The 11,518-nt window shown below is 36.4% G+C and overlaps 1 long non-coding RNA gene across 1 annotated transcript; it reads left to right on the forward strand.

The window, feature by feature from the left end:
• The first annotated feature begins 1,434 nt into the window (after window positions 1-1,434).
• On the forward strand, window positions 1,435-6,531 carry LOC132636146 (uncharacterized). Its single transcript, XR_009581058.1, has 2 exons — window positions 1,435-3,255; window positions 3,366-6,531. It is a non-coding gene; the product is annotated as an uncharacterized LOC132636146 (long non-coding RNA).
• The last annotated feature ends 4,987 nt before the right edge of the window (window positions 6,532-11,518 follow it).

The following is an 11,518-nucleotide window of genomic DNA, read 5'->3' on the forward strand; positions in this document are numbered from 1 at the left end:
TATTTGCCAATGTGAAAATCAAGTTAGTCTAAAATAAAAAAAAATAGAAAAGAAATAACGTATACATTTTTTAATTTGTCAGTTTAAAGTCATTCACAGTGTAATTAGTATATTTAGTCCATATTTGAAAGTGAATATTTTACTTTGGTAAAGTCAAGAAGCTTAGATGATTGATTAAGATAATTAATTCATCTCAAATTTTATGTCAATTCGAGTCAATTGCTAAACAGTGATTTTTAATTAAAAAAATTATTGATAATAATTTGATAAAAATGAAAACAATTGTAAGAAAAGGTCATGTTTTAAATCTAACTTTGGCCATACCTTGAATTGGAGTTCAACTCCTCTTTTAATCCCAAAGTCTGGGCTAATCAAGACCAAATGCATACAGCCAACCCATTTTATTATGGGCATTTTACATAAATAGCAAACATTTGGGGTTTAATCAAATTGCATAGCTAATGTTTCAATATTTACGTTCTGTAGCAAATCAGCCTAGTTTCCACATGTGTATTGAATTATTTTTTTTGTTGTATTCATGAATACAACAATTTTTTTTCCACTGTATTCATGAAATAACTATCTGTATTCATAAATTGGCTTGTTGTATTCATGAATACAACGAGTAAAAACTGAATACATATACACTAATAATTACATAAATACATCATATTTTCCGGTATGTATACAACAGATATAGGCAAAAATACAGTATAAAACATTCATACACCAAAAAATTAACAAAGATGTCATATTTTCTGATATGTATACAACAAATACAAGCGAAAAACATTGTATACACGGTAAATATACAACAAAATAAAGCGAAAATCTGGAATTTTTCCAGATCTGACCGAAAAAAATTCCGGCGAATCCAAATCTGACCGGAAAAAAATCCGGCGAATACAGAGCCGACAAAACTATGTTGTCTTCGGTTAGATCAGAAAAAACCTCCGTCCTAAATGCTTATCCCCTTTGTCTTAGAACTTATGATATTTGCTGATTTTCAGATTAAGAAAAACATAAATACAAAGCAGCTGATTGATGCAAAGGACGACAAAAGCTGACCTGTCTGTTGGAAAGGCTCCACACCTTTCAAATCCCTTAATGATTCCAAGAGCTACTTCAAGCCATCTGACCGGATCTAACTGGAGCAATGGTGAAAAAAGGGCACGGCATTTTGGCATTTTCGCCGGAGAAGATGCACGGCATTTTCGCCGGAGCAGTGGAAAAAAGGGCACGACACTTTCACCGGAGCTCCGGCGGCGGTGGTGGCCAGCGGCGGAGCAGTGGGGAGAAGAGGGGGGAGAGAAATGAAAGGGATGGATTGGAAGTGAATAGTGGGATGAGTATTCTATTTTATATATATATATATATATATATATATAGTTACTAAATGGTATTAATACATAAATATTTGCTATGAAAAGTAATTAAGTTAAACTATAGCTACTAAATGTCAATAACCACTATGTTTGTTATATCACGTAGTTATTCCTTTTATTATTGAGTCCACAAAAACGTATGACCCAGTCCATTCTATGAGGGTGCTGGTTTTCTCATCTTCATCAATCATACACTCCCCCAACCACCAAAAAACCCTAACCCCTTCCCCATTTTCGTCAATTTTTTCATCACAGATCTACACCGAAGTCTTCTCCCCTAGTTTAGCCATGTCGGAGGTGCTGTTCACCTCTCTCATCCACGCCCCTTCATCTTCTCTTACACGAAATCAGCCTTAAAAGTCTTCAAGTCAGTAGAAAATGTGACGAATCCCAGAGGATCCGGGGATTTGATGGGAAATATCAATTTTTTCAACCAAATGCATCAATTCTTGTACCCGTTGGTTGTTCCATTTCTTTTTTCTTTTTTCAATCGAACCCTCACCCCCTCCTTGGATGATTTTCAAATTTCAAATACCCTCTTGTTTTTAGTATAAATACATGGTCTTGGTGACCATCTAAACCAGAGATTGATCTCCCCAACAAATCTGAATACAATTGCTTCTTTTGTTCTCTGATTTCTCAGTTCGGTTTTCTCATCTTTATTCACTCGTGTGCTTTGTTTCTATTTGAATACTAAAACTCGGGTGTTTCGGTGAAAGTAGGATTCGTCATCGACTTAGCCTCAGTCGCTGCACACAAACAAGGTAACCTTCGTTAAATATTTGGTTCTCTTGATTCGATCAAGTTCACATCTGTTTGATTAGTTTGTGTGTGAAAGTGTGATTTGAGATTACTTTCCAGTGTTTTTCTTTCAGTCTTAGAATTCCATGTTTGTGTCTTCAAGTTGTATCATATAATTTGATTTCATTTAAGTCATTAGTTAGTGATGTTTCACGCTCATTTTAGTATTTGCTTGAATATTTTTTAGTTCTGTGCATTACCATTTCATGTAGATTGGTTCAAATCTAATTTCGTTTGAGTTGGACCGTAAAAAAAAAGATCTTTTCTTTTATGCGAAAGTATGAAGTTGCTGTTAGTTCTTCTCCTTAAAAGTCTATTGCTAATGGTTATGCTAAGAACAACTATAGCAGTATAGCTTGAATGATCGATGCTTATCTTAAGGCTTAATCACTAGTCCTCTCCAATCAGAAACAAGACTGAGCATGGTCGACATGTTACTTTCCAGTTCAAAATTAGATTAAATATGAGTCGATACTTTCAAATTTTGTTCATAGTGGTGGCTGTTTGTTTAATAGTTGAAGTTCGACAAGGCGGGGGATTTTTAAGGGTTGAAAGAGCTGCTGCAAATAGGTGTTTACCTTTTTTACAAAATTCATCCCTCTTTGTTTTTTTTTTTAAAAAAAGATCTCGCTTAAATCACAAGTCTAGATTAAGTTTTGGTTCTGAACTTATTTTAGAAAGATTTTGACGTGCTTCCAAACATCTGATTCGTTTAATTGAACCAAGTTTTTTTTAGGAATTTATCTTTCGCAACTTGGATATGGAGTAGTTAGTTTACTGTTTATTTCTTGTTCGATAGGCTGGTGTGTAAACTCTTTCAAAGGAATCTCCGTCGTAAAAGATTAGTAAATCTGTTATAGCTTAAGATCTATTAGACTGCCTTTTTCTTGAAATCTTTTTTTTTCCTTTTTCAGAACTATTAGAGATTAGATGGCAAATTCGGAAATACTTGATATCGAACTAGTTCAATTATGCCTAAGGTTAAACTCTTCCATGAAAAGATAGTTAGTTATCATCATGTAATATCCAAATTCCCGTCCTACATAGATTCTGTTTTAATTTTGATTAGGTAGTTATTAGGTAGAGTGTACGCAGACCTTGGTAGGAGTAAGGTCTGCGTACACTCTACCCTCCCCAGACCCCACGATGTGGGATTTCACTGGGTTGTTGTTATGTTAGGTAGTTATGAGATAATTACCTTAATTGTTTTGGTAAGGACCTGAATGAGTTCTTGAGTTTTCTTTAGTAGTTAAGACCATATTTTCAAAATTAGGCCTGTAGTAGCACCGACATAGTTATCTGGTTTGGTTATTTTTCTTAACACACGTAAAAAACTTGTGCAGGCATAGATGACCCCATTCTGTCCTGTTTTGTTTGAAAGATGAAAATGGTTGAAAAACCCTGTTGTTATCTTTAAATTTCAGTTTCGTCTTCGTTTATGTTCGTAAAGAGTTCCCAACCTGCTAAAGAATCTCCCTCTCCTTCTATATTTAATTTGGTAAGAACTAGAGTATGCCAAAGTGTTAGTTTCACTCAGGCACTTTAATACTCGTTTGGTAATGAAAAGCTCGAATTTTGGATTACGGATAAGAATAAACACTCGAGTTTGTTTTTCGGGTCTCTTTTGTGTTGTTTCTTGCGATGACTAAGTTTCTTCTTTAAAAAGATGTTTCCACAATTTGAGCACGAAACAGTTCAGCTTAGTTCTCAGTCTTTTTTTTGTTTTATTTAATAAACTGGTTTGAAAATTCATTTTAAAAATCTTTTCTACTTGAAATGTTGTTTAATGGAAGTTTATTTTCTCTCACCAGTTTCTATTTGACGTTTTCTCTAACTTACCACTTTGTCTTTTCGAATAAGTTGTGTTCAAATATAGAAGATTGTTACCAAGTGTTTAGATGCTCAAGTTTTTCTGTAAAAGTTAACATCAGTGAATTACATATCCTCCTAATGTGTTTCAAGCATGGCTGTTTGTGTTTTATGTCGTATGAGACTCATAAGCTGACCTTTTAACCTTAGGATAATTTATGTAAAGCATGCTATGAGGTTGAAGTTTACAAGAGCCATTACTTGCTTAAAATCTCTGCACATGTTGAGTTATCACCTTAGTTAAAAAAAAAACTCTCTTTTTACTCTTTTAAATAGAATTCATGGTATGATGATTTGAACTTTGGCATGCCTAAAACTAACTTAACTTCAGTTTTATTTATTTGTTCCCGAGTGTTTAAATAATTACCAGTTCAAGCTCATACTCTTTTTTGCTTTGACAATAAGTTGAGGATAACAGGTCTTAAAGAGCTAAGTTTTTCACTCAACTCCTTTTTGTTTATCAAGTATTTTTAATAGCCAAGACGCAAGTTTTAATTAGCTAAAGAGTCCCAATATATTCAGTTTGTGTGATTTTCAGTTTACTAGTTAATTGCAGTAGTTTATTTGATCAATTTTTGTTTTCTGCCTTAGCTTCAAAGTAGTTTGTTGCGTGCTCGTTTATGTTCTGATTATGGGAGGAGGGTTAGTAATCGGTTTGGCCTTAGCCTAGGTCCAGCTGGGTTGCATTTGCTAGTCTCTGCCTTTTTCTTTAGATTCAAAACAGAAATTTCAATTGGAAATTATTTCTACTCATGAGTATAGAAGTTCTTTTAAGTTTGAATCGTTTAGCTTAAGACTGAAATTCCGGATCTTGTTTAGGTTCTATTCGAAAGCTAAGTGTTTGATGCCGATAGATCTTGTCTAAGTAGAAGGGATTAGTAGTATAATTTCTTTTTGTCTTCTCTCTTTGTTTTAAGATTCAAGGTCAGTAATCCCTCTCCTCTCTTTGTTCTCGATTTTGAAAAAATTCTGAATAACAAACTTATGCGATTATCCATGTTTAAATCTGAACTTTGGGTTGTTTGATCTTGTTTTACTATAGAAGCATTATTTCAGTCACTGTTAGTATATTTAGCATCAGATCCTTACTAAAATATAGGAAAACCATAAGTACATGGCTATTGTTCTTGTTTCAATATGATTGTCATTCTGAAATCTCTCCATTGCTTACTCGTGTTTTTTTTTTAGGATTAAAATACTACTGCGTTACTAGTAGACATTTAGTCCAGAAAATGGGTTCAGTACTTTCTATGTGTTCCTTCACTTTTTTAATTAGACTAGCTCCCATGAAGTTTATTTTCCTTCATGTATTTTTCCTTACAAAGAGCTAGAAACCGTATGCTGCTTTGTTTAAGTCCAGCAATAGTGTGATTTTTTCCATCTTTCTTTGAATGAGTATTATGTGCTCTTTCGTTTCAAGTTTCAGTTCTCTTTAAGTTGAGATCGCTTTGTCCTTGTTTTGCCTTGGTCTATATAATCTCAGAATTTATATTACATTTTGAACCAGTCGTCTGTTTTACTCCGAATAAAAAAAAACATTTACATCCTTTAGTTTATGAAAAATATACAAGCATGAAATGCTATTCAAGACAGCCAAAATATGGCTGTATTTTGGTTCAAAAAGAGGAAAACAATTCTTTTTTTTTTTTTAAAATTTTTATCTCTTCCACTATGTTTTGAGAGGGAAATCTTGAACAACTTGATTTCTATTAAGTTTCTGACTATATTGTTTTTTTCATGTTATTACAGATATCTTTGTTTGTCTTTTAATAAAACCAGATTTTTTTTTAAGCTAAGCTTTGATCAAATTCTGAATAGCTTCAAAGTTGTTTCCAGTTAAAATAATTAACTCTCCCATAAGTTATCTTTTTTTAAGTTTTCCATCTAATAGCTGTTGTCCGGGTAAAAAGGATCTTGCTAAATGTAATGGTACATGTCGTATATTCCAAAACATTCCGTGGCTTCTTCTTTGTTCAGAATTATTTAATCTAATTGTGTTTGTATGCTCAACATAAGATTAATGCCAATCCATTCTTATGTACAGTTGCTAATCATTTTTCTTCATATTTTTATATGCATATGGCGTATCCTCGGAGTCTACTGGACTCTATTCACCATCACATAATAGGTCCGGTTTTTGACCCAACATAAAATTCATCGAGTCAGCCTCTTTGTTCTGTCACCTTCGAGCTGAAGCAAGGAAAGAAAATGCGAGCCCAAGTATAAAGGAGCAGCAGCAGTAACAGATCAAGAAAAAAAAAAATCTTGGGTGAAGTCCGAGAGAAATTTAGGACAGGGGCATTTTTAGACTCTTTTGGCCTCAGCCCAAGTACCATAACAGCGGTTGGGCCTGAGGCTCAATCCATTCTCTCTGACTCTTTTATTTCATGCTTTGTATATGTTTTGCACTAACAATTTTAAAGCTTAGATGATCATCCCCACAGAGATTATGAACGTGGAGTTGTTTGTTGTGCCTTCTTTTCTTTTTCAAAACTAGCTTTCAAGTTCGAATAAGTTGCGTTTTACTAAAATACCAAATGCTCTAAATAGGTTTCACTTGCAAGTTTTAAAAAGATTTCTTCTTCTTCATTGAGTAAGACTCAGATATTAATAACAATTTTTCAGAAAAAAGAGTAGTAATTTTCAGATTTTAGTTTAGCCTAAAGATTCTTCTAATGATTCAAAGATCTTTTTATATCTTTTTCGTGTTAGAAAACTAAAGTCTATAATAACGGTTCAAAGTCGAATTTAATTCAAAATTATAATTTGGATTTAAATGATTAAACGTTGGAACCTTACTTGAAATATTTGAATATTTGAATTATTTCACAAAGTGAAAATAGTACAAATAGTTAAGTATTAAGTTGAGTTTATGATTCGATTTTACTCGTTCTAAAATATACGTTTTTTTTAAGTGAATATGAATAACTAGTTAAATTTTTCCTTAATTCTGCTACTTTTAAAATAAGTTTCACTCTTTTAGCAAAAAATGTTCAAATCTGTCGGTAATTGTGTTTGCGGATTTCTGAGATGCTTAATACCTTACTCGGGAAATCATCAGAACCCTTACCCTTTCTTTGGTACTAAAATAAAGGTTTTCTTAAAATACTTTCTAATTCCATAAAAATTAGGTGGCGACTCTGTGTTCATACAAAGAGCCAAGTTATTGGTACGCTTTTATACGCGAGTGTAAGAGCGGATCGTAACATACATGATTCATTAGGAGCATGAAAGTACTAGGAGCGTTAGTGAGACTGAAAGGCATAACCAACCATTCATATAGACCAAATTTGGTCTTGAATGTCGTTTCCCACTTATCTCCGGGTTTCATCTGGATTGGATGGTATCCGCTCTGAAGATCTATCTTAGAGAATATGTGTAACGACCCTTTCGATCATTATGAAAAATTTAGGATCATGTCACGACCCAAACCGATGGGCCATGATTAGTGCCCGAGCTGGGCACCCGTATATGACCCGCTAGATATAATCAGACTGAAACTGAAAACAATATGACACTCTGTAAAAGCATGTTGTGAACTCATCATATCATACATCAGAAAGAACTTGTCTGCTGAGAAGTCACAGTTAACCAAAACATAACAAATATGCAAGCCGACAAGGCTGCCGCTATACACGGGGACGTCCAACGAACTACATCGATATAGCTGACCAAACCGTATATACACAACCCACATATGTCTACAGACCTCTAAGAGTGTAACAAAGTTTACGTCAAAAGGGTCTGTACCAAAATAACTCAAGCTCCGGAACAATGGAGCTCTCTAAGCAGCTAGGCAAGAGTCCTAAGCCGGAGCATCACCAAACTGAGTTTCTGTACCTGCGGGCATGAAACGCAGCTCCCGAAGAAAGGGGGTCAGTACGGAAAATGTACTGAGTATGTAAAGCATGAAGTACAATAATGAAGATCATGTCTGAGTAGAAGATGACAGGAGACAAGTATGATAATCAAGGATACCAATGCATCTGTGCCTTATGAGATGAGAGTCATGCATATATATAATATACCGTACCCGGCCCTCTAGTGAGGGACTCGGTGAAATCATCATTTATATACCGTACCTGGCCCTCTAGTGAGGGACCCGGTGAAATCATCATATATATACCGTACCCGGCCCTCTAGTGAGGGACTCAGTGAAATCATCATCTGTACCCGGCCCTCTAGTGAGGGACTCGGTGAAATAATCATATGTATACTGTACCCGGCCCTCTAGTGAGGGACTCCGTGAACAATGCAATGAAACTGTGCACGAATACGTACCCAGCCCGGGACTCGGTGAATGATATATTAACGTTATGCACGAGTAGAATATCATGAGCAACCATATGCAAACTAAATCATCATCTGAGACTCAACAGAATAATCAGAATGAACCAACACTTGAGAATCAAAGACAACTATCATGTCAAGTACCACTGAGAATTAGAGTTCATTGGAGTCATGTATATTCATCGTTCGCTCACTTTATGTAGTTCATGCCATAAAGAAAGAAGGGATAGTTTTACATACACTTTGGAGCCTTTAGAAGTAGAGTCGTCATCAATGAGTAAAATTGAGAAAATCTAGAAGTAGCTCCACATTCTCATATTCGCTTTGAAATCACAAACTTGAGTTCTTAAAACACGAAATCATCATTATCATTGTGTCACACCCTAATCTCACTAGGGTGTGATGGGCACTCGACCCCATATCCGGAGCCGAGCGAACCCACAGACTTTCATTTCGTACATAATCTTTCCGGACTTTTAATCAAATAGAATGTGATACATAGTAAAACTTGCTGAAACATATATATATTTTGTAGCTTTCAAGTCAAACAAATCTGTAATCATACGGACTTTATAACGTGATACGAAACGACATATCGGCTGGTGGAGCCGCTTACTAAACCGACACACCATACCCACGACTCTGTCTGCAAAGTCTCTAACATTAACAGAACCTTTAACACATATATTCTGACTCGGCAGTTCTCCGGGAGCAAATGGAGCTTGCCCTCCTCGCTGGAACATCTTCCATAATATCTTCAACTCATCTGGGAGTACCTGCGCGGCATGAAACGCAGCTCCCGAAGAACGGGGGTCAGTACGGAATATGTACCTAGCATGTAAGGCATGAAACACAGAAAAGAAGTCACAACCGAAGTAAGATGTACAGAAGGTGAGCACAATAACCAGAATACCAAAGTGTTGCATCTGACGTACAAATCATACATAAGAGGTTCCGGAAGGCAAATACGGCAATCCAAATGCCGAAATGCTTTGCTTTCTTTTGAAAAACATTTCCGTCTCATACACACAGACAATCAAACACACAATTACCGCGGCCAAAAGTCCAGCGGTCACTATCACACATACCACGACCAAGTGTCCAGCGGTTAGCATCCCAAACCCGACATACCGCGGTCAGGGGTCCAGCGGTCAATGTCGCAGATACCGCGGTCAGGGGTCCAGCGGTCAACATCACAAATGCGGCATACCGCGGTCAGGAGTCCAGCGGTCAATGTCGCACATACCGCGGTCAGGGGTCCAGCGGTCAATATCACATAGTGCGACATACCGCGGTCAGGGGTCCAGCGGTCAATGTCGCACACACCGCGGTCAGGGGTCCAGCGGTCAATATCACATAGTGCGCACAATAATATAACCGGCCCGGGACTTGGCGAAAGAGGTAATAACAGAATGCCAAATTTATTACTTTCCAAACATAAATCACACATGCCAGGATCATGCATCACACAAGATTCATGTATGCCAAAATCGTATATCAGAAAAATACAGAAGGTAAGTAGCTTATCCAGAATATCAGAATACTTACTTTTCAATCACAAATGATGCATATCAAAGTCATGCAAAGGGCACAGGAACATGGTCGCCACTCCCGTCTCTGGCGCCATAACACACCATACTCCAGAAGATTTCATAACATGTACACGGTATCTCGGGAACCGGACATATACCACGAGAACCCGGGGACCAGTCACATCATAATCCATATACACAGTAACTGGGGACGGACATATACCAAAGTACCCCAGAACCGTACACGGTAACCGGAGACGGACATATACCACAGTACTCCGGAACCGAACACATCATACTCCATATACACGGCAACCGGGGACAGACATATAACACAGTACCCCAGAGCCGGACACATCATACTTTGAAATTACATACATGGAACCCGACCCCTAGACAAGGGACTCGGCGAACCATACGCACGATACATACCGGCCCGTAACTCGGTGAAAGGGATCATAGCATATATACGAGCGGATTAGTAAGAAACTAGGTGCACATAAATTAAAACCCGATGAAAGAATCGAATGTATTATCAGGATATTCGTAACAAATTATTTATAACCGAATACTTATTTCGGATACTTATATCAGATTACTTGTGTCAGGATATTTCTATCAACATACTTATATCAGATTACTCATAGCAGACTCCTTATATCGAATTACATGCTCACATCAGGATATTCACATTAAGGAGCTTTCCAGTGACTTATGGAACGAATCAAACGGAGTCTTAGATTCATAGACGAAAGTCTTACTTTTATATCATACAAAAATAGCTCAAGTGAGACAAACGAAGGAAGTTTCGGAACTTGTGGGCCCACCTCGGGTCAAGTCGAGGTGGCGGATATAAATTACAAACATTGGACTCTATGGAGTCATCCATGAAGGTTTCAGAGCGAGCCTATCACGTCTGTACGGGTTATGGATGTTTGAACAGTTTTCCAACAAAACTTAAGGGCTATAATTCAATTGTGCTGAATGAATAGTACCAAAATTCAGACTCACATTTCTATGAGTAGAATAACCCACGAGGCTCAAATCCGCATCTAGTACACCTAGGACATGCCAAGAGAAGAAAAGGGGTAGCTTTACATACCTTTTCCGCTTTTTATGCTACTCCAAATTCAAGTTCCAAATTCTCCAAAATCTACAATTGGTCACAAATACCAAACATTAACCATAAGCCCTTAGGAGTTCAATCTTGAATTAACATTTGCCTACAGAAATTTCGGCAGCACCTCCCCTGTTTATATGCCTAGCCCAGAATTACAATTCAGCAACCAACACATCAACAACAATACCAAATATATTAACATCATTTCCAACACCAACATATGCCGTAAAACAGCCTGCACATTATTTTCCAAATTTTCCCAACCAACCAATTCGCGATATAACTATTTAATAATTTTATTTCCGCAAAGAGGTCAAAATTAACACTAACAACATCAATAACAACATCCTCCACATTCTACAAGTTAAATACATTTGTTTTCATCCAAAATTTTCTTCAAACCCCATTCTACAATTCAACCATACCAACAAACAAATTTATCACGCTATTTTTTTCGTTCTAATCCGTTAAAACTCTAAATAAACTTGTTAACAATGAAAAAGAGCCTTATTCATACCTTA

The sequence above is a fragment of the Lycium barbarum genome, chromosome 4 (genome assembly GCF_019175385.1).
Source record: "Lycium barbarum isolate Lr01 chromosome 4, ASM1917538v2, whole genome shotgun sequence".
NCBI classification, from domain to species: domain Eukaryota; kingdom Viridiplantae; phylum Streptophyta; class Magnoliopsida; order Solanales; family Solanaceae; genus Lycium; species Lycium barbarum.